The sequence below is a fragment of the Mauremys mutica genome, chromosome 12, assembly GCF_020497125.1.
Source record: "Mauremys mutica isolate MM-2020 ecotype Southern chromosome 12, ASM2049712v1, whole genome shotgun sequence".
NCBI classification, from domain to species: Eukaryota; Metazoa; Chordata; order Testudines; family Geoemydidae; genus Mauremys; species Mauremys mutica.
The window spans coordinates 37239087-37265629 of record NC_059083.1 but is presented as its reverse complement, the minus strand read 5'-3'; the positions used below and the strand labels follow the sequence as shown (position 1 = coordinate 37265629).

The 26543-nt window shown below is 42.0% G+C and overlaps 1 pseudogene; it reads right to left on the bottom strand.

Annotated features, from left to right (window-relative positions):
- LOC123346735 lies at positions 1 to 25887 on the bottom strand (annotated as a pseudogene).
- Between the last annotated feature and the right edge of the window lie 656 nt (positions 25888 to 26543).

Here is a 26543-nt window from a genome sequence, read left to right as displayed (position 1 = left end):
TCAGCCGTAGTAGGCAGGATACTCTGCAAAACCAGGAGGCGAAAGTAATTAAGTCATGCTATTTTTCATTCACTGATCTGATTGCAAAGGATTTGAATTTTTATGAGAAAGAGGGACATGTTGTCATGAAAATATTCCCATTTTTCAACCAGCTCTATTTGTTTTATGTGAAGCATGTGAAAAGAAATCATCCCAGTGAAAATGGGAGAAGAGAGTAGTGTCTTTGTTAACTGGGGCCGGCAGTGCATTTTGTCAATACTAGGCTGGTATGGGCAGAGATATGGGACTCCCAGTGGACACATGGATGATATTGTGGTTAAAAGCATTGGACAGGGACAGAAGAGATCAGGCTTCACTGTCTTCCTCTCCACAGACTTTCTGGCTCACCTTTGGCACATCACTGGGGCTAAGTTTTCCCCATCCAATAGGAGTTGGGTACCTAACTGCCCTAAGCTCTTTTAAGAATCTCAGCCTATTGGTTAACTCTTCATTTAGCCCAGCCCATATCTCTTTAAGTCAAACTTTCACAGCAAGTGGATTCTGAGTCATATCATATCTTTATTTGCTTAGGCAAGATCCTGAGCTGGCATACCTCGGTGTAGCCCTGTTTATTTCAGTGGAGTTATCTTGCTTTCCGCCAGCTGGGGATCTGCCTCGAAAGGTGAATTTCAGCTGTGTGCAGAGTGCCAGCACCACTTCCTACTGTGTTTAGTGCTTAAGTGGAAACTCAGTGATACACAGGTCTTTCCAACTCGACAGTGAGTGAAATTTGAGGAGACCAAAATCAATTGAGAATATGAACACTACGAGCCAGAGTCCCACTTGATGTAAACCCATCTAGCTTCATTGCCTTAATGGGTCTCAGTCAATTTATACCAAGGGCTAGATTTTCAAAGGGATGTAGGTATTGTGTTGCTGAGCATTAAATCAGCTAACTTTTGTTTGCCTAGAAAATCACTGGGATGCACAAAACCTGAGTTCAGTGCCCAGACTCCCTCCACAATGAATGGGGAGAGGTAAGTACCTAAGAAAGGGATTTTAAAAAAACAGCTTGAGAAGTGGTTCCCTAGCCAATGAGAGATGGCGAGGAGAGGGGTGTATTGAAAACCCTGCTGCTGTCATAGAGTTCAGTTCCTGTATTCTCTGTGGGAAGGCACCTCCTGCTTGAGATTCTCAGCTGGGAACCTTCTAACCCCATCTAAGATGTTGTTACAAGAAGCTGGGGGTGGGGGAGATGAAGAAGGAATTAGGAGGAGGAGACCGTTCATAATTTTTATCCCAGTGGTTAGGGTAGTCGTATGGGATATGCCCCTTCCCATGTGGGTGACCTACCCACTGGGATATAGGATACCTGATGCGGATCTTTCTCAATTTCTCCTGTTCAATCCTAAATCCTTTTGTGAATATAGCCCTAGCTAGGGATTACACCCATTGGCTCCAGTGATTTTTATTATTAGAAAACCCTAGCGATTTTAACAGCAATCAATCCAATAAGATGCTACAGATATTAAATATGGGTTTTTAAGAAAATATCCTAGAAGAACTACAGAGTGTAACAGACAAAGATCTTTCTTGTACAGAATTGGCCAGATCCCCAGCTGGTGTCAATCAGTCATACCTCTATTGCGGTCAGTGTCCCAGATTAAAGAGAGATTGGGATGGGAAGAAGAGAGAAAGAGCGAGAAGGTGTGAATGACTGTATAGTCTGGTGTTTATAGCATTCACCCTGGATGAAGGAGACCCAACTGAGGATTTGGTCCAAAGTGTCAGTGAGATATCTGAGCAGAAAAACGTCCAGAACAATGGTTATCCATCATTCCATGCGTTCTTATTTATAAAAAATAAAAACATCATCGCTACTTGAGAAACTTGAATTTCCCCACATTTTTCCTAGAGCCCTTTTCACCTCCTTGTTTTTCAGGCTGTAGATGATGTGGTTTAACATGGGGGTCAAGACGCTGTACTGGATGGAGAATATTTCATCCAGAACCACAGAGGAGACCGAGCTGGGTTTTATGTACTGGAAAAGAGCTGTCAGATACAACAAGCTGACCACAATCAGGTGGGAGCTGCAGTTGGAGAAGGCTTTACGCCTGCCCTCTGCAGAGCGTATCCTCAGGATGTTGGAGATGATGTGAATGTAGGAGATCAGTGTGAGGAGGAAGGAGCTCAACCCAAGTATCACAGTAGAAGTGAGAAGCAGCACTTGATTGATAAGAATCTCAGTGCAGGACAGTTGTAATAGTAGAGGGAGCTCACAGCTGAAATGGCTGATTTGATTGGGCCCACAGAAATGCAACTTGAGGGCAAAAACTGTGTTAATTGTGGCACCTAAGAAGGCCATGGTCCATGCACCAATCACCAGCTGAACACAGATCGCTTTGCTCATTGTCTGCACATAATGCAATGGGTCACAGATGGCTGCATAGCGGTCATACGCCATGGCTGAGAGAATGAAAATTTCTGTACCAGCTGAGAGGAAAAAGAAGAACATCTGGGCAATGCATCCATCAACAGAAATAGCTTTTTGCTTTGCTCGGAAATCCATCAGCATATTAGGCACCGTGACTGAGAAATAGCAGATATCAACAAAGGATAAATGGAAGAGGAAGAAGTGCATGGGGTGTGTAGGTGAGGATCAGCCCTTATGACCAGCATGATCATTACATTCCCCACTAGGGTGACTAGGTAAATAACTAAAAACAGCAGGAAGAGGAAAATCTGCATCTGTGGGACACTGGAAAGTCCCAGGAGGATAAATTCACTCACTGTGGTTTGATTTTCCATTAATTTTTTTTCAGGAAAACTGTGACCTGCAAGAATGAAAGGAACACATATCATAAAGGTAAATTGAAGTGGCCTGTGTTGAATATCCGATCAGTAGGATGAATGTAAAGAGGGCCCTACTCCAAATGTGTGTTTTCAATGGACAAAATAGACTAGAGTCACAACGGATTTAGGCCCCTAACTGCCACTTTAGGTGACTAAATCCCAGAATCAGGCCCCACTGGGATTCACAAAAACCCTGCTCAGCAGGGAGTATGGGACAGTGTGATATGGGGTTCCCTCAGTCTCTCCTGTTGAAGCTCATAGACTCATAGACTTTAAGGTTAGAAGGGACCATTATGATCATCTAGTCTGACCTCCTGCACAATGCAGGCCACAGAATCCCACCCATCCACTTCTATAACAAACCCCTAACCTATGTCTGAGTTATCGAAGTCCCCAAATTGTGGTTTGAAGACCTCAAGCTGCAGAGAATCCTCCAGAAAGTGACCCGTTCCCCATGCTGCAGAGGAAGGCGAAAAACCTCCAGGGCCTCTGCCAATCTGCCCTGGAGGAAAATTCCTTCCCGACCCCAAATATGGCAATCAGTTAAACCCTGAGCATGTGGGCAAGACTCACCAGCCAGCACCCAGGAAAGAATTCTCTGTAGTAACTCAGATCCCAACCCATTTAGCATCCCATCACAGACCACTGGGCATACTTACCTGCTGATAATCAAAGATCAATTGCCAAATTAATTGCCAAAATTAGGCTATCGCATCATACCATCCCCTCCATAAATTTATCAAGCTTAGTCTTAAAGCCAGATATGTCTTTTGCCCCCACTACTTCCCTTGGAAGGCTGTTCCAGAACTTCACTCCTCTAATGGTTAGAAACCTTTGTCTAATTTCAAGTCTAAACTTCCTAGTGTCCAGTTTATATCCATTTGTTCTTGTGTCCACATTGGTACTAAGCTTAAATAATTCCTCTCCCTCCCTAATATTAATCCCTCTGATATATTTATAAAGAGCAATCATATCCCCCCTCAACCTTCTTTTGGTTAGGCTAAATAAGCCAAGCTCTTTTAGTCTCCTTTCATAAGACAGGTTTTCCATTCCTCGGATCATCCTAGTAGCCCATCTCTGAACCTGTTCCAGTTTGAATTCATCCTTCTTAAACATGGGAGACCAGAACTGCACACAGTATTCCAGATGAGGTCTCACCGGTGCTTTATATAACGGTACTAACACCTCCTTATCTTTGCTGGAAATACCTCGCCTGATGCATCCAAAAACCACATTAGCTTTTTTTACGGCCATATCACATTGGCAGCTCATAGTCATCCTGTGATCAACCAATACTCCAAGGTCCTTCTCCTCCTCTGTTACTTCCAACTGATGCATCCCCAATTTATAACTAAAATTCTTGTTATTAATCCCTAAATGCATGACCTTGCACTTTTCACTATTAAATTTCATTCTATTACTATTAATCCAGTTTACAAGGACATCAAGATCTTCCTGTATGATATCCCGGTCCTTCTCTGTCTTAGCAATACCTCCCAGCTTTGTGTCATCTGCAAACTTTATTAGCACCTTCCCGCTTTTTGTGCCAAGGTCAGTAATAAAAAGGTTAAATAAAATTGGCCCCAAAACTGATCCCTGAGGAACTCCACTAGTAACCTCCTTCCAGCCTGACAGTTCACCTTTCAGTATAACCCGTTGTAGTCTCCCCTTTAACCAGTTCCTTATCCACCTTTCAATTTTTATATTTATCCCCATCTTTTCCAATTTAACTAATAATTCCCCATGTGGAACCGTGTCAAATACCTTACTGAAATCGAGGTAAATTAGATCCACTGAATTTCCTTTGTCTAAAAAATCTGTTACTTTCTCAAAGAAGGAGTCAGGTTGGTTTGGCACGATCTACCTTTTGTGAAACCATGTTGTATTTTGTCCCAATTACCATTGACCTCAATGTCCTTAACTACCCTCTCCTTCAAAATTTTTTCCAAGACCTTACATACTACAGATGTCAAACTAACAGGCCTATAGTTACTCGGATCACTTTTTTTTCCTTTCTTAAAAATAGGAACTATGTTAGCAATTCTCCAGTCGTACGGTACAACCCCTGAGTTTACCGATTCATTAAAAATTCTTGCTAATGGGCTTGCAATTTCATGTGCCAGTTCCTTTAATATTCTTGGATGAAGATTATCTGGGCCCTCCGATTTAGTCCCATTAAGCTGTTCGAGTTTGGCTTCTACCTCGGATGTGGTAATATCTACCTTCATATCCTCATTCCCAATTGTCATCCTTCCATTATCCTTAATCTCCTCATTAGCCTTATTAAAGACAGAGGCAAAGTATTTATTTAGATATTGTGCCATGCCTAGATTATCTTTAACCTCCACTCCATCCTCAGTGTTTAGCGGTCCCACTTCTTCTTTCTTTGTTTTCTTCTTATTTATATGGCTATAGAACCTTTTACTATTGGTTTTAATTCCCTTTGCAAGGTCCAACTCTACATGGCTTTTAGCCTTTCTCACTTCATCCCTACATGTTCTGACCTCAATAAGGTAGCTTTCCTTGCTAATCCCGCCCATCTTCCACTCCCTGTAGGCTTTCTGCTTTTTCTTAATCACCTCTCTGAGATGCTTGCTCATCCAGCTTGATCTACAACTCCTGCCTATGATTTTTTTCCCCTTCCTTGGGATGAAGGCTTCTGATAGTTTCTGCAACTTTGACTTGAAGTAATTCTAGGCCTCCTCTGCCTTTAGATCCACAAGTTCTTCAGTCCAATCCACTTGCCTAACTAATTTCCATAATTCTTTAAAGTTAGCCCTTTTGAAATCAAAAACCCTAGTCCCAGATGTATTTTTGTTTATCCTTCCATCTAGTTTGAACTGAATTAACTCATGATCACTCGAACCAAGGTTGTCCTCTACAACCATTTCTTCTATGAGGTCCTCACTACTCACCAAAACCAAATCTAAAATGACATCCCCCCCTTGTTGGCTCTTCAACTGCTTGATGAAGAAATCCATCAGCTATCACATCCAGAAAAATCTGAGCCCTATTACTACTACTAGCACTTGTCCTCCAGCTGTTCCACTGGGGTTAAATAATTAAAGAGGCATTGGAGAAGGGGGACCGAATTCTGGGTCTCCGGCATTGGGGGAAAGTGCTTTTGCTATCAGGCTATAAAGACATTCTCTCTCTCTCTGGCCTGCTAGCTCTGTAATCTGCCCCCCAGACTGCAGTGGATGTACAGCTGATTTACACCATCTGGGGACCTGGGCCTTTGACTCCAGCATAGCTATGGCCAATTTGCACAATCTGGGGATCTGACCAATTTTATAAAAACAATCTCTTTGTCTGTTAGATTTTGTAGGGTTTGTTTAGAGGATTTTGTTGAAAACCCTATTGAAGATCTGTTTTGTCTTATTGGATTTATCCCTATTAAAATGCATAGGATTTCATTAATAAAATTAATTAATAACAATTATTAATTAATAATAAACCCAAGGCCTAGACATACTGGTTTGGCACCCAGCTGGTATAGCCTGCCAAACCAAGCCAATATGAAGAATACAGGCAAATCAATCATTTTTATGAACAGCATGAAGAGGTGTCAAGTATCAGAGGGGTAGCCGTGTTAGTCTGGTTCTGTAGAAGCAGCAAAAATCCTGTGGCACCTTATAGACTAACAGACGTTTTGCAGCATGAGCTTTTGTGGGTGAATACCCACTTCTTCGGATGCAAGCAGTGGAAATTTCCAGGGGCAGGTGTATATATAAGCAAGCAAGAAGCAAGCTAGAGATAACGAGGTTAGATCAATCAGGGAGGATGAGGCCCTGTTCCAGCAGCTGAGGTGTGAAAACCAAGAGAGGAGAAACTGGTTCTGTAATTGGCAAGCCATTCACAGTCTTTGTTTAGTCCTGAGCTGATGGTGTTAAATTTGCAGATGAACTGGAGCTCAGCAGTTTCTCTTTGAAGTCTGGTCCTAAAGTTTTTTTGCTGTAGGATGGCCACCTTAAAATCTGCTATTGTGTGGCCAGGGAGGTCGAAGTGTTCTCCTACAGGTTTTTGTATATTGCCATTCCTAATGTCTGATTTGTGTCCATTTATCCTTTTCCTTAGAGACTGTCCAGTTTGGCCGATGTACATAGCAGAGGGGCATTGCTGGCATATGATGGCATATATTACATTTGTGGACGTGCAGGTGAATGAACCGGTGATGGTGTGGCTGATCTGGTTAGGTCCTGTGATGGTGTTGCTGGTGTAGATATGTGGGCAGAGTTGGCATCAAGGTTTGTTGCATGGGTTGGTTCCTGAGCTAGAGTTACTATGGTGCGGTGTGCAGTTGCTGGTGAGAATATGCTTCAGATTGGCAGGTTGTCTGTGGGTGAGAACTGGCCTGCCACCCAAGGCCTGTGAAAGTGTGGGATCATTGTCCAGGATGGGTTGTAGATCCCTGATGATGCGTTGTAGGGGTTTTAGCTGGGGACTGTATGTGATGGCCAGTGGAGTCCTGTTGGTTTCTTTCTTGGGTTTGTCTTGCAGTAGGAGGCTTCTGGGTACACATCTGGCTCTGTTGATCTGTTTCCTTATTTCCTCATGTGGGTACTGTAGTCTTGAGAATGCTTGGTGGAGATTTTCTAGGTGTTGGTCTCTGTCTGCGGGGTTAGAGCAGATACGGTTGTACCTCAGTGCTTGGCTGTAGACAATAGATCTTGTGGTGTGCCCAGGATGGAAGCTGGAGGCATGAAGGTAGGCATAGCGGTCGGTAGGTTTTCGGTATAGGGTGGTGTTAATGTGACCACCACTTATTTGCACTGTCCCCAGCTCAAACTCCTCCAACGCATCATCAGGGATCTACAACCCATCCTGGACAATGATCCCACACTTTCACAGGCCTTGGGTGGCAGGCCAGTCCTCTCCCACAGACAACCTGCCAACCTGAAACATATTCTCACCAGCAACTGCACACCGCACCATAGTAACTCTAGCTCAGGAACCAACCCATCCAACAAACCTTGATGCCAACTCTGCCCACATATCTATACCAGCAACACCATCACAGGACCTAACCAGATCAGCCACACCATCACCGGTTCATTCACCTGCACGTCCACCAATGTAATATATGCCATCATATGCCAGCAATGCCCCTCTGCTATGTACATCGGCCAAACTGGACAGTCTCTAAGGAAAAGGATAAATGGACACAAATCAGACATTAGGAATGGCAATATACAAAAACCTGTAGGAGAACACTTCGACCTCCCTGGCCACACAATAGCAGATTTTAAGGTGGCCATCCTACAGCAAAAAAACTTTAGGACCAGACTTCAAAGAGAAACTGCTGAGCTCCAGTTCATCTACAAATTTAGCACCATCAGCTCAGGATTAAACAAAGATTGTGAATGGCTTGCCAATTACAGAACCAGTTTCTCCTCCCTTGGTTTTCACACCTCAGCTGCTGGAACAGGGCCTCATCCTCCCTGATTGATCTAACCTCGTTATCTCTAGCTTGCTTCTTGCTTGCTTATATATACACCTGCCCCTGGAAATTTCCACTGCTTGCATTCGAAGAAGTGGGTATTCACCCACGAAAGCTCATGCTGCAAAAAGTCTGTTAGTCTATAAGGTGCCACAGGATTCTTTGCTGCTTCAGCATAAAGAGGGACATCATCAGAACTTAGCTCGCCCACAGGCTTGTTACCCAGCAGGGTTTGTTGTGTGGTGGTGGGTTACCCCAAGTCAATGTCATACAATGGCCAAAACAACCTAAGAAATAGGAGATCATTGTCAACAGAAGTGAAATGGGCTAGTAGTGTAAAGCAAGAAGGGATCCGATGGCGCATAGATTTATAGACTCTAAGGCCAGAAGGGATACATGTGATCCTCTAGTCTGACCTCCTGGATAACACAGGCCATAGAACATCCACAAAATTGTTCCTAGAGTAGATCTTTTAATTTTTGTTGTTGTTTTTTTTTAAAGAAAGACAATCGTGATGAATTTTTGCAAAACTGGAAGAGAGAAGCTGGAGAAAATGCATGTTCCAACGTGGAACGAGAGAAACAATAACAATACAGAAAAAAGAAATGACCAAACATAGATTCAGCAGAGAGCGGAGAGCTTTTTCCAAAGAGGAGAATGTACACAAATGGAGACTGAAATCCTGAAAAAGGAGATTAGTGGTGTGTAACATTTGGTAGAAGCAACAATACAGGACAAATAGCAGCCACAAATGAAAGAAATATTGAAGACAAATATGAGTGAAACAGCACCTGAAGAAAGTACAGGAAATATAAATGATTTGTTGATTGAGATCATACAGAATGTAAGAGACATGGAGCACTGAGCAACGCTACCAAGGATGAAATCTGTAGACCAGCAAAGACTGGTTGATATCATGCATGTATTGAATGAAGCGCTCAAGGAAGCAGTAAGGCCAACAAGTACTAGCCAACTGAATTCTATCATTTATGCTACAGCTGCCAATAGCAGCTCTTCCTTTTAACATCAAGCATCTGAGGATATGAACCACCAGAAAACTTCCTATATTCAAGAAGCTCCATGGAAATGAAGGATAAACCAGAAAAAATAAGTATTTGTGTTGAGATACCAATCTACTGGATGAATTTGACAAAAATCATTTGACGGGAAAAGACAAGCGAATAGCCCTGGAGGGAAATATCAGCTGAATGAAAGGGATGTGAGAGTTGTGAAGGAACAATGTAAACAGAAGCTGATTGCTCAGAGTCATCGGCTTGAAGATATTCAGAACAAATTTGTCAGTAGCAAGAGAACATACTCTTCATGAGAGACCCTAGGAGATTCTTTGATCTGATGAAAGTTAAAAAGCAGAACAGGAAAAAATAGAGAGTCAATGAATAATGTGAAGGAGTTTCAGAGCTATTGGAATGATATCAGGTCTGAGGATGTACAGCATAATCAGACAGCAGACTAGATAAAAATGTGAGAGAAAAATTTTGAAAGCACACAATAGAGGAATACATAGGTATATCAAAGGAAGAAATAGATGAAGTACAGAGAGGAATGAAAACTTGGAAAGCACCCAGACTAGAATGCATGGATTCTGGCTGAAAGGTCTAAGAACACTTGAACACCTTAGTAAAAGTTTGAAGAACAGATGTCCAGGATAGATTGTGACAGGGAGAACCAAGCTCCTGGTGATGCATAGAGCATTGAATATCAATCAAGACTTGGACAGGATTCACATCTGATGATGTGATGGAGGAAATGGTCTGCTATCTGTGGAGGAAGCAATTGACAATGAAGAATATAACATCAAATTATATGCAGAGTCAACCAGTATAAAGATCATCTGGTCGTGTTAACAAGCGGTGACTGAGCTGCATCGCAGCCCAAGAAAGCATGAAAGAAAGGAGAAAGACAATTTCCAAAGAAAGGTTTGAAAGATTTACAAAGAAATGAATGGACAGCCAGTGGTGGAGAGGGATCAAACCCGTTAGTGAGAGAAGATTAACAAACTCGCGGCTTGAAAAAAAATACCTCAAAAGAGAGACAGAGAACATGATTAGGAGAGCACATGTGTATGGCTTAATGATGCACAAAGCAAAATTGAATGACAAAACTGCAGAATGTGTTCCAAAAATGAAGAGACAGAGGAGCCTGCGTTGAGCACTTGCAGGAGCCTGGCTGGGAGAGAAGATATGAATGGATACAATGCGGTTTCCAAGTGTCTCCCTTGGAGCCTCGGTGGCACGTATGGATTTAAACAAATCATGCGCTATTACAACCACTGAATTGAAAGTGCTCTAGAGAATGAAGAGATCTGGCAATTGTCACAGACCGAACAGTGCAAGCAAAGAGGCTGGACATAGTTGTGGAAAAGAAGACAAACAAGCGCATGCTGACTCATATTGCCAGACCAGCAGACAGACACATAAAAAAGAAACAAGGAGAGAACATGTCAAAGTATCAAGAACTTTGCCATGAAGAGGAAATATTTTGGAAAACTAGAACAAAGATGTTCCCAGTGATTATTGGAGCACTTGAAGTGACCCTTAGGGTTTAAATGAGCAGCACAAGAACATGTTAGAAATGCGAGACATCATGGTCAGTGACCTCCGGCAGACAGCAATCACTGGCATTGTGAGGATTTTAAGGAAAGTCAAAGGAGAACAAAAGTATTTGAGCATCTAAAAAGCAGAAATTCTGCAGAAGGTTTAACGGAACTCCAGACTATCCAAACCTACAGAGTCAGTTTGGCATCAGGATTTATTGATGACTCCTGGGGATACATTTTAGACAGTAGCTTCCCCTTTTTAAGCTTAAAGATCTTGTATGTTTTGAAATCTATTTTATTTTTGAAAATCCCCATTATATAATAGTGAAGGAGAATAATAAAAATCATAATAAGTGTGTGTGTCTAGCAAACATCCTCTGGGTACAGTGACCTAAATTGGAAAGTGGGGTCTGTTTGAAAATTAATGGGACTTTTGTAACTAAATCAGTTCAGCTCCTTTGAAAATCTCACCCAATGGGACTTTTGACTCAGTATCCTGCACGTCTGAATATCAGTCTGTTCATACAGAAGAGAATCTATCCTGTCCCCATGGAAGTGAGTAGCTATTTTGAACTTGATTTTTAGTGAAAATGGCAATGAAGCCAATCAAACAAATGCCTAAGCAGAGAGACGGCCTTGTGCTAAAACCTGAATGTCAACAGAGGCAGATTCTGTGCAAAGTGAATTCTAAAGCTAAACCCCTGCTCCAGAGAATGTCCTGCCCCTAACCTTGCCACCTCCTAATAGTATTTCTCAATGACCAGTCTGTGGGCCTGCGCTGGTCCCTAAGATCCCCCTGACACAGTTTAGGAAGGCAGCAAGCTGGTCCCTCATATCAAACAGGTTGAGAAACACTGCATTCACACACACACACACACAAATAGATCATACTGCTACATGCACCGACTGATCCCAATTGTCTCAGTGCTGCCGAGAGAGAGATGGGTGATTCAAATCAATGTGTTGCCAACCAGGGCCCCTGTGCGGCAACTGACTCCCTGTCCTGTGAACACACTGCTGCATCCAGGCAGAAGTCTCATAGACTCATAGAGTCAATGGGACTCTGCAGAGAGACTAACCCTGGATAAAGAGAGCAGAATCTTACCCTTTCAAATGGAAAGGGTAAAAAAAAAAAGATTAAGAAGGAATAAGATGTGAATCAACTCACCTCCCTTTAAAAGTGGATTATAAATCTGGTGAGATCATTCTGACCTGTGATCTCCTCTTTCTGTTTTCTTAGTCTGTTTTCTACCTTCTTACTGATCTCTCTGTCTAATCTCTCTCTCTCTCTCTCTCTCTGCCTCTGCATACAGCATCCAAGGAGATCCAATATTCTTTACCCAGAGCAGCGAAACCCTTCAGGGTATGTAAGTTTATCAGTGAGAGTGAACCAAAGAGCCTTTCTTTGGCTGACTCCAAGACAAAGAGCTGATTTCTTGAGAGCTGATTAAATGTTGTCCTGTTCCCCGGGGACAAGATCCCTGAAGTTCACTCACTGTAAAAAGCTCCTAGTAACATTGTGCTGTGTCAGCCCTTAAGCAACACTCTGTAATGCATAGGAATGAGATCACTGAGGCTTGGCGTCTCAAAAGAGCCAGAGTGAATTGGGTATTCAAATCTCAGGGACAGTCAATACAAAGGAAGGTATTTAGGCTCAGATTTTCAAAGCAGCCTAAGGAGCTAGAAACCCAAATAGCAAATCATTTCATCTCCCTGACACTCCTTTGAAGAGCCTAACCATACTATCTAATAACGACTAGAGGGCAGCAGAGGAGATAGCATGGGAAATACCCGGCCATCCTTAGGCATCACGGATAGGTGGATACACAGGTTAAGGGATGTGAAAAGAGCAGATAGACTCTGTCAGATGTCAGGACAGAATAGGAGATGAGACAAAGGAGTAGCTACCCTGTATAGAGCTGGGAGACATTTTTCAGACAATAGCCAAAAATTGCAACTTTGGTCAACCCCATACTATTTGTGAATTGGACAGAAATTCAACACATGGTTTCACCTGGAGGTGAACAAAAGTGTAAATTCACAAAGCAGCTCAGGGAACCTTAGTGCCTCCCCAGTACCTTTAACTTAGCAGTGAGGGCATTCACTTGGAATTTGGGAGACCGTTGATTAGTTTCCCTCTCTGCCTGACGGGGAGCAGAGATGGGAAGTTAGGTCTCCCATCTCTCAGGAAAGTGATTTAATCTCTGGGTTTTAAGGTATTTTGAGCATAAGAATGGTCCATCTAGCCCAGTATCCTGTCTCTGACTGTAGCCACTGCCACATGCTTCAGAAGAAATGAACAGAACAGGGACATTCTGAATGATCCACCCTCTGTAATCCAGTCCCAGCTTCTGTCAGTAAGAGGCTAGGGACACCCAGAGCATGGGGTTACATCCCTAACCATCTTGGCTAATAGCCATTGATGGTTGTATCCTCCATGAACCTATCTAGTTCTTTTTTGAACCCACTTATACTTTTGGCCTTCACTTTTGGAGCAGGCCTGTTTCCTTGTCTCCTGCTGAAGCTCTTTCACATTGTATAAATCAGAGGCACATCGGCAGCTGGAGAAACCTATGGCTATAATACTGCCATAGCCACATCTAGAATGAATTTCCAGCTTGAATGGTCATAAAATCATAGAATATTAGGGTTGGAAGGGACCTCAGGAGGTCATTTAGTCTAACCCCCTGCTCAAAGCAGGACAAGTCCCCAACTAAATCATCCCAGCCAGGGCTTTGTCAAGCCTGACCTTAAAAACCTCTAAGAAAGGAGATTCCACCATCTCCCTAGGTAACCCATTCCAGAGATCACCACCCTCCTAGTGAAAAAGTTTTTCCTAAGATCAAACCTAAACCTCCCCCACTGCAACTTGAGACTATTACTTCTTGTTCTGTCATCAGGTACCACTGAGAAAAGTCTAGATCCATCTTCTTTGGAACCCCCTTTCAGGTAGTTGAAAGCAGCTATTAAATCCCCCCTCATTCTTCTCTTCTGCAGACTAAATAATCCCAGTTTCCTCAGCCTCTCCTCATAAGTCATGTGCTCCAGCCCCCTAATCATTTCTGTTGCCCTCCGCTGGACTCTTTCCAATTTTTCCACATCCTTCTTGTAGTGTGGGGCCCAAACCTGGACACAGTACTCCAGATGAGGCCTCACCAATGTCGAATAGAGGGGAATGATCACGTCTCTTGGTCTGCTGGCAATGCCCCTACTTATACAGCCCAAAATGCCACTAGCCTTCTTGGTAATGTTGGTGAAAACCAGTGTCAATGAAGCTTTTCTGTAGTAGGCCTGAAACTTTAATCGACCTAACAGGAACAAGGGACATACATCTACCTATGTCAACTAATTGCTTATTAGCTTGTTTGGATAGCTTATCAGCCATTTTGGCTCCTCAAGTGTATGCAGCTGTTTTTCCATGTATGCATCCAAAGTATCTAGTACAAAGGGTCAATAGATGTATCCTGTCTCCCCCTTATCGTGATAAATGTATCCTCAACAGCTGTATGTATCTTGTGTCCCCCACAAAATGATATATGTATCCTGCGTACCCAATTATCCCCTAACAGATACATGTACAGGTTCTACAGGTCAACCAAATGACGTAGACGAACGTAGGCGAAGTTGTTTGTTACTGGGTATAAAGGTAGGCCCATCTGGCCATGTAAGGTGTGTCTCTCTTCTGGCACTAGCCGATCAGAGCACCCGCTCAGCTGACCGATCAATAAAGGGTGTGGTACTCGTCTTCCTGTCTCCGTGCCTCCTTGGTGTAATTAGGTAAGCTCCAGGGGGAAACGAGCCCTTTTGGCTAACAGTAACAAGGGCACACTGTTGACTCATATCCAGCTTCTCGTCCACTGCAACCCCTAGGTCCTTTTCTGCAGAACTGCTTCCTAGCCATTCGGTCCCTAATCTGTAACAGTGAATGGGATTCTTCCGTCCTAAGTGCAGGACTCTACACTTGTCCTTGTTGAGGACAAGAGTCAACAAGAGTCAGTATAGGAGGATTTTGATTTCTTAAATCCCTCAAAATTGCAATCCAAGGCAATGCCACTTCCCCCGGGGCTGGTAGGGGAACCCGGACCTCTCCTCCAGGCTCCTGCTCAGGGACCCTCTCATCAGCAGCCAGGGGCTGCTCTGTCCCAAACCTTGCTGCCATTTCCCTGAGCCTTTTCCTACTTTGCCTCTTTCAGGATTCCGCTCCATCACCCTTCTGGGTACACCCTTCCTTCGGAGCCAGGATCCCAGGGCTTCTCTTCTCCCCCTGGATTGCCTCCTTTCCCTCTCTAATGCCCAGAGAGTGATTGCCGGCTTCCTCCGCTTTCTGCTGCCTGCCTCCTGCCTTACACCAGTGTAGAAAGGCCCTCTGACACTTGACCAGCTTGTGTGAGGATTGGGCTATTTTGGGCATTGCTGTTAGTTTCCCCTTCTTGGTCACAAGTCTACAGTCATGTTGGAATAGATACAGTCTTGGCCAGCTAAGCCAGAATCTCATTAGGCAGGAGGGAAAAGGAGAAGGATAGGAAAGAGAAGAAATGAGGTGGGGGAAGAAAAAAGGACTCATCACAAGGAGAGAGATAATCTCATATCTCAGGTTGTATTTGAGATTTAACTGGAGCTAGTGGCAGTGTCATCTGGGTTCCTCTCTCCATCTAGATCTAGTCAGGACATTGCTCAGAATTAGGATGATCCACCTTTTTTTTTGGTCCACCAGTTAGGCCTAGTGAAGACAATGGAATTAAGTCTGAATTCTGACCTCAGTTACCTCAACATAAATCTAGAGTTATCTCTCTTAAAGCAATGGATTTAGAGCCAGATTCTGAACTTTGCTTCAAGACTATTGGATTTCACTTGCTATAACTTCAGTAAACAGAGTGAAGTTCCACTGTTTTTAACTGGATGTAGCTTACACAAAATAACTATTTAAGAACTGTGGCCCAGTTCTTCCAGGTATTTAGGCACTTAATTCCCATTGAAATCAGTGGGAATTAGGTACCTAAATACCTTTGAGGTTCTGGGCCTGCATTTCTGATTCACTTCTATGTTTTTGGTTTCTATGACTCCAGGTAAATATCTGCCACCCCCACCCTCTCTCCCCCAGAGTCATGCTGGCATAATTGGAGCCATTTTATAGTCTCTTTTCCCTGCTGTTAGTTCAGTGGAAAATTCTCCATAAAAATCAGTGGATCTAACACAAATAGAGCATCAGAGCCAGGTCATCTACTCACTTGCATTGGTTTGACACAGGTATAACTCCACTGATCAGAATCTTGCCCCATGTGTACACAGTGTGTGTCTGATTTTCAGAGGAGCTGAGAGAATCACAACCGTGGTCAAAGCACATGGCCCGGATCCTCTCCTTGTGTAAATCAGCACTGATTTCAATTGAGCAATGCTAGTTTACACCTGCTGGGGATCTGGCCCAATTTGACCTGGGAAATCAGGGACTGTAGATGCCAGTTTTTCATTTTCTTCCCCTGGGCTGCAATCTAGTAGACACTGTGTTTCCTTCTTAAAGATGCTTTACATTTACTTTCTTAAAATAAGTGCTAAAAATACCCTTCCCTTTTTCAGAAGATTTGTTTCCCTGAGTCAATCGAGTTTGAAAGTGTTTCGCTGTCTTGAAACACAGGAAAATAAAATAAAGCACAAAGTATCTATCATTCCCTCTTCATGCACCAGACATCTTCTGCAGAAGCAGTAGAAACCAGACCTCGAGGTGCCCATTCACACTTTGATCTTGGAAACACTGAGGCCAGATTTCCAAAGGTGTTTAGGCACATAAAGATGCAGCCTAGTGGGATTTTCCAAAGCACCTAAACTGATGAGGTGCCTAACTCCCATTGGATGGTAGGTGGCTAACTTGAATAGGCACTTTTGAAAATCCCATTAAGGCTCAGTTCCTCAAAGGCATTTAGACACCTAACTCTCATTGATTGCAATGGAAGTTAGGTGTCTAAGTGTCTCTGCACATCTTTAGGCATCTAAATTCCTTTCGAAACATAGCCCTCCATCCATTGACCTCAGGAGAGAATCTTCATTTATTTCTTCAATGGAGCAGGAGTAGTCCAATACATAGGGATTGTTTCCAGTGTACTCAATTTGTGGACTGAGGGTTGGATGGCAGGAGTCCCACCCATGGGCACACCCACTTCTGGCCCACCGCCTAACCCCTTGTTCCCTATTCACACTTGTTCACCAGTTTGGCGTAGGATAGAATTAGGGCAGTACCCAATCTGTCTTTGAACCTGCTATGCCAGTAACAAGTTAGACCAGTGAAGGATCATCCTTCAGATGGGAAAAGGTTTATTCAACTTCTCAAAAGGGATTTCCAAAGGAGCTGACTAACTGGATGGTGATTTACAATGGGAATTGGATGCCCCTTTGAAAATCCCAGCAACTATTTCCAAGTGACAAACCCAGCTTTGCTGGGGAGCCCCAGTCATGCATTCGTGGACCAGGACCCCATTGTGCTAGGTAATTAACCAAACAATGGTCCCTACCCCAAACAGTTTACAATCTAATTAAGACAACATGAAATTCACAGTATAAAAACATTATAGGAGAAAGCAGAAAATCTCTGGAGTTCACTAGGCCAGACTGTAATGATCTTACTCACATGAGTAGCACCACGGACTTAAATTTTACCCTGAGTGGGTGAAGTTATATACATTGGCTTGGCAGAATTCGATGGGTAATATCACTGTTTACTTTTAAGTTTTTTTTTTTATTTTAATCCATTTTAATTTTTGCAGTTATGGGAAATAATAGGGGGCGGGGGTGGGAGGAGAAGTGGCCAGGAAAATATTTAATGGCAATTGACATTCATATTCAAAAAGTTAAGCTTTATAAGCTGTTAAAACACAAATTGTCAAAATCACATGTCAAAATACCCACACCAACACCCATGATTATATTTTATTGTTGTTTAGGTTGCAATTTTTAAAGGTGCCTAAGAGAGTTAGGCCCACAAATCCCATCAAAATTGAATGAGGTCTTGGTGCCTAATTCTTTTAGACTCCCTGAAAAGTCCCAGCCTGATTTTAGCATCTAAATACCTTTGGCTTCTGCACCATAGATCCTTGTCAAAATGTTGTAATACAGCTAGAAAGATGTCAAATCATGTGAAAAATTGTAAGAAGCTGTCCAATTTGCATCATCTTGTTGACAGACGTGACAAAGTATTATCACAGCGTTTCAGTCACGTCCAAGTCTTCTCCATGTGTTCAGAGAGTCTTATCAACATTTTCTGGATTGTAAGCAATGTGATTTCAATGCTTGTGGAGCTCTGGGTAAACTGGAGAAATATATCATATCAGGCTTGTTTCCATACACAAAGAACTAGGGCCTCATCCTCATTGAAAAGAAGACCCCTTTACATCATTCCAGCAGTGTAAAGAGGTCTTTAAGAGCTTGTAAATTACAGTCACACCCATTTTAAGGACTGTTTACACTGCCAAAGAATTGAAAGTTGTCTTATTGTAAAAGAGACTCAGTTCCAGTAATATATTTTCCAAATTCTAAGCACATATGTCTCAGGATTCTGAACACATATTCTATGGTGTAGTGGACATTTAACTCTCAATGGGAGCTGGGAACCCTCAGTACATGATCAGCTCAGGGCATTAGACAGAGATGGGCTACCAGAGCTGGAAAGAGAACCCAGGAATCCAGATTCCCAGATTCTTTTTCCAAGCTGTTAGAACACACTCCTCACTCCGAGCCAGAAACACCACCCAAGAGTCCTGGCCTATATTTTCAAAAGAGACTATTGATCTGGGAGTGCCTCTGGTTTTGGAAGTCTGCTTTGAGACATCTTAAAGGAAGGGCCTGGCGTCTAGTGAACAACTTGGGCCCCTGACTCTAGCAACAAAAGGACAGTCCACTGTTGTTGCTGTTGATGATGATGGTGATACTCTCATATTTGACTTATACCTCCTTCGAACCATTGGTAATCTTGATGATACCACAGACTTCCAGGCTCCATTCACCTCTCATTTTGGTCATACATTATAATAAGGTTCAATTAATAAATAATTGATCTTTTAATAAATGCTTGAGGAATTTGTATTGATTCCACCTGTCAAAATATGTTGCTTACAACCCTGACTGATTATCATTTGTAAAGCTTTCTAATGATGCACTTATAACGATCTGGAACATATACTGCTCATGTTTATAATGTACTTGTAATCTATTAATTGCTTATAAGAAGGCTTGGAAAAATTCATTTTTTAAATAATTTCAATGGATCATAATGTTTATTTTTGAGCCTTGTTTTTGAATTTTTGCACAATTGTGCAGAAGTATGGGTTTTAAACATTTTTATTTTATTTTATTTTGATCAATTAAATTTCCACAGTGTGATAACTTATGGCAGGGGCAGACAATGGGGATCAGGAGGTGGGTCACTGTCAGGCAGTAATTATTCAATAACCACACACGCTGAGAAGTTCTCAAGCAATATTTGCCTTACTTTGCCTACCTATCAATTTTAATTATTATAAATGAAAATATTTTTCATTGGTGTGTGTGTGTATGGTGAAATAGGATTTATTGACATTTCCCGATAAAAATCTAAGCTGTCCAAGCCTATTTAGAAAGCTTTTATAAATAGTGCCACACTACAAAGTGTGACCCCATTTTCTTCAGTTTAATGAGCACCTCTGCGAACTGCACTGTCTTTAGTATGTTTTCACAAGTGTAACTGAGGTGAAATTAGTAAATAATTATGTTGATGGTACACAAGATGTGTATTGATTCCACCTCTCAAAATATGTTGCTTAGAACCCTGACTGATTATCATTTGTAAAGCTTTCTAATGATGCGCTTATAATGATCTGGAGCATATACTGCTCATGTCTCTAATGTACTTGTAATCTATTAATTGCTTATAAGAAGGCTTGGAAATATTCATTTTTTAAATAATTTCAATGGATAATAATGCTTATTTTTGTCTTCTTTTTGAATTTTTGCACAACTGTGCGGAAGTATTTAAACATTTTGATTTTATTTTATCAACAAAATTTCTACAGTTTGAGAACTTATGGCAGGGCCAGACAATGGGGGTGGGACGGTGGGGCACCATCAGGCAATAATTATTCAATTACCATACATGATGAGAAGTTGTCAAGTATTATTTGCCTTACTTTGCCTACTTGATAAAAATCTAAGCCGTCCAAGCCTATTTAGAAAGCTTTTATAAATAGTGCCCTAATACAAAGTGTGATCCCATTTTCTTCAGTTTAATGAGCCCCTCTGAAAACTGCACTTCTTTAGTATGTTTTCACAAGGGTAACTGAGATGAACTTAGTAAAGAATTATGTTGATGGTACACAAGATGGAATGGACTCCATGTCCTTATTTCTGAAATGTGCTGACTACAGAGCTTTTTCATTCTTTCTTTTCTTTTCTTCTTGACAAAAATTTATTTTTTCTCTCTAAAGACATCAGATGTGATTTGTAGTAAATAGGGGAGAAGATTGTTTTATTTTGGAAAGTGTAGACTCCGCATTATTTACAAAACTACAATTATTCTGCAAGACAGCAAGTAGGTGAAAGTGATCCGAAACTGACTATAAACACAAGAGAAATTGTCTAACCTGCTTTTTTTACTGTAGTGTAAGCACAATGCAGAAGCACAAGCTGGCATTCTCAAAGAACCCTGAGGGAACTGGTCACCCATATATATTGCATTTCAGTGGGATTTGTTCATCTAACTCCTTTAGACTCCAATGAAAATCCTAGCTTAAAAAACCCCAGCACAAACAATGAAAAGAAAATCAGAATGCAAAATGTGCTCTGTTCAAGGAATCTAAACTAGTATTAATTTAAATGTTAGGAATAATAATAACAAGAAAACATTCTGATTTCACTTAAACTTGTGTAAATCCTACATATTCTGGGAAAATATTCAAAACATACTCACTGTGTTAGATCTGTGGATGTATCCAGAACTGGGGGGAGCGGGGAGGGGAATGATATCACATCAGATGTAGAGGAAACTGATCTCTGAACATGGAGAGAAAACCAATACCGTTATTATTTTTAAAAAAAAGCAGAAAATAATGCTGTTTCTCTAACACACACTCTTTGAAACTTGTCAAAAGGCTCTAGCTCTCAGCCTGCCCTAATGGAGTCAACCATCAACTACCCTTAATAAATCATTTGCATATCTCTTTATATACCTATAACTGTAAATAAATAATCTATATCGTATCCGCTACTGTCTTCTTAATTGCTCTGTTCAGGCAAAATAAACGTGTTTGCTTCAAGGAGGCTTATTTCATCTGCTAAGAGGCAGCCTTGGGGCATGTTCTTCAGAGAACTCCACAGACTTTCTCAGGAACTTAAAGTGCATTGCTTGTGGGGTCATTAAATAAATAATTCAAGGGCCAGTCCTCAGATTCCTACATCCCCATGTGGGTTTTGTGAACTCATACATCTGCCTTCATAGAGTTTCTCTGCACTGGATTCTGAACAAATTTCACATGCTCATTCCTTGTGATAAACCTCCATCCATTATTCTTGGATCTTGTCCCAAAAAGAGTTGGCTGAACAACAGAGCACAATGAGACATATTCTTTTGCTGGCCAAAGAATAACAACAATACTTCACTCTTATGTGGTGCTTTAAATCAGTAGATCGTAAAGCACTTTACCAAGGAGGCCAGGATCATTATCCCCCTTTTACAGATGCGAAACTGAGGTGCAGAAAGGGGAAGATTTACACCAGGTGTTTGAGAGGGGAATCAGACCACTCACTCCAGTAGAGTTACTCCTGGTTTAAACTGGGGTGAGTGAGGGGAGAATCAGGCTCACTGACTTCAGCGATTCATAGATTTTAAAGCCAGAAGGCGCCATTATGATCAGTTAGGCACCTAGTGGGATTCTCAAAGGAGACTAGACAAATTAGGTGCTTAACTTCCATTGAAGTCAATGGCAATGAGGTAATTTTTAAATCTACACTACATGTCTACCTGCATCTTTAGGCACCTAAGTCCCTATAAAAATCCAACCTTTATAGACCATGTTCAAGCCATCTCTTAACCTCTTAGGTAACTTAATAACTTAATAGCTTAATAGATTCAACTTCAAGGAAAAACTCTTGTTTTACATTAAGACCGTGAGAAGAGAAGAACGGCCATACTGGGTCAGAACAATGGTCCTTGTAGCCCAGTATGCTGTCTTCAGACAGTGGCCAGTGTGGGATACCTCAGAGGGAATGAACAGAACAGGGAAGTTATCAAATGATACATTTTCTTTCATCCAGTGTCAGGATCTGACAGACCAGCAGTTTCAAAGGGGACTAATCCAATGGGAGTTGAGCACTTATCTCCCTTTGACTCATTTAAAGTCGCAACCTAAAAAAAATCAAAATTAAATTGCATTTGATTTATTAATAGTGGGTTGGGTTCTCCTCTCACATAAAACCAAATAAGTAAGTAGATTACTCTTGATTAGGTTGTTGAAATTCCAGTGGAATTCTTCCAAATTTAAACCAACATAACTCCATTCCCTTCAGAAGAGCTACCCATCCTCTACATGGAAAGGAGAATCATGCCTATTGGTTTCAGCGCAGTACCTTGTGATTTAGGCCAGTGACAATGGGATGAGAATCAGACCCAACGTACTAGGGAGTCGTGAGAAATGACAGATCAGATAATTGAGGCCTTCCCTGCATCCACCCAAAATGAAGAGCATAGACACTAGCAGAAACTTAACTGGAGTTTGGCTTAGTAAGAACTGAGTAAGAATCTCAGGAGTTACCCATTGACTTCAGTGTAATCATGGCCCAAGTACCAGTAAGCTGGGATTTTCAAAGTGGCCTAAGGGAGTTACTTTTTCAGTGTGACTTGAGCACCTAACTCCTATAGGCTCCTTTGAAAATACCAGCCTAAGTGAGCACTGAGTAAATAATGAATGAGAAGAAAGTAAATACCGAATAAGGCCTGAGTACACACCATGTAAACTTTCTCTTTACCTCAAGGTTTGTCCACACTGCATGCTTCTTTTGGCGGCATGTAGAGTACAGACATGGCCAGCCCTCTAGCATAGGAATAAATCACAGTGTAAATGGTAAGGCACGGGTAAAGATACCCCTGAAGCCTGTTTGTGTGTTCTCAAGTACAGACTCCACACGTCTCTCTATTCGCCCAAGCAGTGCTGTCTACACTGCTATTTTCAGATGTGTAGTGTCCTGCTGTGTCCCCACCGCTGAAGGATGAGGGGTGAGGAAGAGGAGTCTATACTGTATATTGGGCACTAGGGGCAGCAGAGGGTGGAGGTGGGGAAGGGGCGGCTATACTGTATAATGAGCACTAGGGGCAGCAGAAGGTGAGGGGTGGGGAACGGGCGGCTATACTGTATAATGGGCACTAGGGGAAGCAGAGTGGCACTTGTATCCCCAGTGAGCTAATAGTCGCTTTATCTAACTATCCATCCATCCAATTGTCCATCTAACTCTGCATCTGTATTATCATCTGTCCATATACCTATTTTTTTTTCTGTCTATCTGTCCACCAGGATGTTTCATTATTTCCTTCTTCCGCTATTTGTCTATCCAAATATCTATTGTTGTCTATTCCTTTTTCAGAAGATATCTTTCCCTGAGTCAATCGAGTTTGAAAGTGTTTCACCGTCTTGAAACACAGGAAAATAAAATAGAGCACAAAGTATCTGTCATTCCCTCCACATGTACCAGACATCCTCGGCAGGAGCAACAGCAACCAGACTTCGAGGTGCCAACTCACACTTTGATCTTGTTAACACTGAGGCCAGATTCTCAAAGGTGTTTAGGCACATAAAGATACAGCCTAGTGGGATTTTCCAAAGCACCTAAACCGATGAGGTGCCTAACTCCCATTGGATGGTAGGTGGCTAACTTGAATAGAAACTTTTGAAAATCCCATTATGGCTCAGTTCCTCAAAGGCATTTAGACACCTAACTCTCACTGATTGCAATGGGAGTTAGGTGTCTAAGTGTCCATGCACAACTTTAGGCACCTAAATGCCTTGGAAACATAGCCCTCCATTCATTGACCTGAGGAGAGAATCTTCATTTATTCCTTCAATGGAGCAGGAGTACCACATTACATAGGGATTGTTTCCTGTGTACTCAGTTTGTGCACTGAGGGTTGGATGTCAGAAGTCCCAACCATGGGCACACCCACTATAGGCCCACCGCCTGACTCCTTGTTCCCTATTCACACCTGTTCACCAGTTTGGTGTGGGATGAGATTAGGGCAGGACCCAATATATCTTTGAACCTCCTATGCCAGTAACCATTCACACCAGTGAAGGATCATCCTTCAGATGGGAAAAGGTTTATTCAACTTCTCAAAAGGGATTTCCAGAGGGGCTGACTAATTGGATGGTGATTTTCAATGGGAATTGGATGCCTCTGAAAATTCCAGCAACCCAACTTTGCTGGGGAGCCCCAGTCATGCATTCATGGACCAGGACCCCATTGTGCTAGGTGATTAACCAAACAATGGTCCCTACTCCAAAGAGTTTACAATCTAATTAAGACAACATGAAATCCACAGTATAAAAACATTATAGGATAAAGCGGAAAATCTCTGGAGTTCACTAGGCCAGACTGTAATGATCTAACTCACTAGAGAAGCACCACAGACTTAAATTTTACCATGAGTGGATAAAGTTATATACATTGGCTTGGCAGAAATCGATGGTTAATATCACTGTTTACTTTTAAGCATTTTTTTAATTTTGATCCATTTCAATTTTCACAGTTGCGAGAAACTATACGGGGTGGGGGTGGGAGGAGGAGTGGCCAGGCAATTATTTAATGGCAATAGACATTCAGATTCAAAAAGTTAAGCTTTATAAGCTGTTAAAACACAAATTGTCAAAATCACATGTCAAAATACCCACACCAACACCCATGATTATATTTTATTGTTGTTTAGGTTGCAATTGTTAAAGGTGCCTAAGAGAGTTAGGCCCGCAAATCCCATCAAAATTGAATGAGGTCTTGGTGCCTAATTCCGTTAGACTCCCTGGAAAGTCCCAGCCTGATTTTAGCACCTAAATACCTTTGGCTTCTGCACCATAGATCCTTGTCAAAATGTTGTAATAGAGCTAGAAAGATGTCAAATCATGTGAAAGATTGTAAGAAGCGGTCCAATTTGCATCATCGTGTTGACAGATGTGACAAAGTTTTATCATAGCTTTCCAGTAACGTCCAAGTCTTCTCCAAGTTTTCAGAGAGTCTTATCAACATTTTCTGGATTGTAAGCAAAGTGATCACAATGCTTGTGGAGCTCCATCAAAAGTGCTAGAGTGCTAAATGTCAGAAGCAAGTATCTGGGTAAAATGGAGAAATATATCATATCAGGCTAGTTTCCATACACAAAGAATGAGGGCCTGATCCTCATTGAAAAGAAGACCCCTTTCCATCATTCCAGCAGTGTAAAGCGGTCTTTCAGACCTTGTAAATTACAGTCACACCCATTTTAAGGCCCATTTACACTGCCAAAAGAATTCAAAGTTGCCTTATTTTAAATGAGACTCAGTCCCGGTAATATAGTTTCCAAATTCAACTTGGTGATCAGAAATGCTGGCACAGAAATAGTCAGGAAGCCACCTACCCAGGAGTCAATGGCCAACTGAATGAACAATGTGCTGTTCATGATGGAGCTATAGCGCAATGGGTGGCATATGGCCAAATAGCGATCATAGGCCATGACAGCCAGGAGTAGAAATTCAGTGCAGCCTAGGGAGAAAACAAAATACATCTGCAGGAGGCAGCTGAGGAAGGAGATGGTTTTGCTTTGGGACACGAGATTGGTAAGAGTCTTGGGGATGGTAGCTGTGGTGAACCAGATCTCCAGGAAGGAAAGATTGCATAGGAAGTAGTACATAGGGGTGCGGAGGCGACGGTGGGTCACCACTAAGGATATGATGGTGATGTTTCCTGTGAGTGTCAGGAGGTACATAAACAAGAATAGCATGAAGAGTGAGATCTGCAAATAACGAGAGCCAGGGAACCCACGCAGAATAAATTCCTTCACATTGGTTTGATTTCCCTTCACCATTGGGGCCAGGTGGTCTACCTGCCAAAACACATGAAACCATAAAGGGAAGACAAAAAAATACACAGGTGATTTTGTTAGATGCAGGTCATTGTTGACAGACAAGAAACTGAGCAGTCACATAGATATCATGATTCTGAACACAATTTGTATGGTGTAGTGAACATTTAACTCTCAATGAGTGCTGGGAACCCTCAGCATGTTGTCGGCTCACGGCATTAGACAGAGATGGGCACCCATTAACGAGCTGGAAACAGAACCCGGGCATCCAAATTCCCAGTTCCTTTTTCTGAGCTACTAGAACACGCTCCTCACCCTGAGCCTGAAACAGCACCCAAGAGTCCTGGCTTATATTTTCAAGGAAGGGCCTGACCTCTAGTGGGCAACTGGGCCCCTGACTCTAGCAACAATAGGACAGTCCACTGTTGTCGCTGTTGATGATGATGGTGATACCCTCATATTTGACTTATACCTCCTCTGAACCATTGGTAATCATGATGTTACCATAGACTTCCAGACTCCATTCACCTCTCATTTTGGTCATACTTTATAATAAGGTTCAATTAATAAATAATTGATGCTTTAATAAATGCTTGAGCAATTTGTATTGTTTCCAGCTGTCAAAATATGTTGCTTATAACCCTGACATAATCATTTGT